Source organism: Etheostoma cragini, chromosome 8 (assembly GCF_013103735.1).
Source record: "Etheostoma cragini isolate CJK2018 chromosome 8, CSU_Ecrag_1.0, whole genome shotgun sequence".
Lineage (NCBI taxonomy): Eukaryota > Metazoa > Chordata > Actinopteri > Perciformes > Percidae > Etheostoma > Etheostoma cragini.
In genome coordinates, this window is record NC_048414.1 from 17,549,955 (window position 1) to 17,552,068 (window position 2,114).

At 41.1% G+C, this 2,114-nt stretch overlaps 1 protein-coding gene and 1 long non-coding RNA gene across 2 annotated transcripts in view; one reads left to right on the plus strand and one right to left on the minus strand.

The window, feature by feature from the left end:
• c8h12orf4 (chromosome 8 C12orf4 homolog) overlaps positions 1 to 2,114 on the plus strand; it is a 26,547-nt gene that overhangs the window by 21,982 nt on the left and 2,451 nt on the right. The window lies entirely within an intron of this gene.
• LOC117948470 overlaps positions 1 to 2,114 on the minus strand; it is an 18,651-nt gene that overhangs the window by 11,459 nt on the left and 5,078 nt on the right. The gene's annotated exons all lie outside the window — the stretch shown is intronic.

A 2,114-nucleotide genomic window follows, 5' to 3' on the forward strand; every position in this document is an offset into this window, starting at 1 on the left:
TTTGGAAAATGGCTGCAATGAAACAAAGAGTGAAAAATTTAAAGGGGTCTGAATACTTTCCGTACCCACTGTACATTATTGTTATTATCATGTATGGCTTTCTGATTGCAACTCTTCCATGAAGACCACTTCTGGCCAGACTTCTCCGGACAGTAGATGGTGTACCTGGGTCCCGCTGGTTTCAGCCAGTTCTGAGCTGTTGTCACTGCTGGACATCTTCCAATTTAGAGGGAAATAAGCTTGATGTGTTCTTCATCTGCTGCACTAAGTTCCCTTGGCCGACCACTGTTTCTACAATCCTCAACGTCGCCCGACTTTTTACAAGTTTATCTATAAGAATCGATGCTGGTTTCAAGGTGAATGGTGGTAACACAAAATATTGATGGCATATTAAATAGTCTTTTGTTTGCTCTCTTTGCATTTTGTAAATTGATAACAAAATAATCATTTATATTTTTGAAAGCAGATTAGTGTATGCACATACACATACATATACTTGAACATACACACACACATATATATATATATATACACTATATGTACACATATACAAACATATGTCTATATACACACACGCATTCACACACATACATACACATACACACATGCATTTATATACAGTACAGGCCAAAAGTTATTTCACACTTTTTTGCAAACCTTTGGTGTTCTCTCCATGAGCTTCCTGAAGTAGTCACCTGAAATGGTTTTCACTTCACAGGTGGGCCTTGTCAGGTTCAATTAGTAGAATCTCTCTTATTAATGGAGTTGGGACCATCAGTTGTGTTGTGCAGAAGTCAGGTTGATACACAGCCGACAGCCCTATTCGACAACTGTTAGAATTCATATTATGGCAAGAACCAATCAGCTAAGTAAAGAGAAACGAGTGGCCATCATTGCTTTAAGAAATGAAGGTCAGTCGGTCCGGAAAATTGCAAAAACTTTGAATGTGTCCCCAAGTGCAGTTGCAAAAACCATCAAGCGCTACAACAAAACTGGCTTACATGAGGACCGCCCCAGGAAAGAAAGACCAAGAGTCACCTCTGCTGCTGAGGATAAGTTCATCTGAGTCACCAGCCTCAGAAATCGCAAGTTAACAGCAGCTCAGATTAGAGACCAGATGAATACCACACAGAGTTCTACCAGCGGACACATCTCTAGAACAATTGTTTGGAGGAGACTGCGTGAATCAGGCCTTCATGGTCAAATAGCAGCTAGGAAACCAATGCTAAGGAGAGGCATTAAGCAGAAGAGATTTGTTTGGGCCAAGAAACACAAGTAATGGACATTAGACCTGTGGAAATCTGTACTTGTAATGAGTCCAACTTTGAGATCTTTGGTTCCATCTTTGTGCGACAGAGAAAAGGTGACCGGATGGATTCTACGTGCCTGGTTCCCATCGTGAAGCATGGAGGAGGAGGTGTGATGGTGTGGGGGTGCTTTGCTGGTGACACTGTTGGGGATTTATTCCAAATTGAAGACATACTGAACCAGCATGGCTACCCCAGCATCCTGCAGCAACATGCGACATCCCATCCGGTTTGCGTTTAGTTGGACCATCATTTATTTTTCAACAGGAAAACAACCCTAAATACACCTCCAGGCTGTGTAAGGGCTGTAAAAGAAAGAAAGTGATGGAGTGCTGCGCCTCCACAGTCACCGGACCTGAACCGAATCAAGATGGTTTGGGTTGAGCTGGACCACAGAGTGAACGCAAAAGGGCCGACAAGTGCTGAGCATCTCTGGGAACTCCTTCAAGACTGTTGGGAAACCATTTCAGGTGACTACCTCATGAAGCTCATCAAGAGAATGCCAAGAGTGTGCAAAGCACCAAAGGGTGGCTACTTTGAAGAAAACATATTTTAAATTATTTAACACTATTTTGTTAAGTACATAATGCCATATGTGTTCATTCATTGTTTTGAAGCCTTCAGTGATAATCTACAATGTAAATAGTCATTTAAATAAAGGAAACACATTGAATGAGAAGGTGTGTTTAAACTTTTGGCCTGTACTGTACACATATTTATTTACAGTACGTATATATATATATATACAGTGGGTACGGAAAGTATTCAGACCCCTTTAAATTTTTCACTCTTTGTTTCATTGCAGCC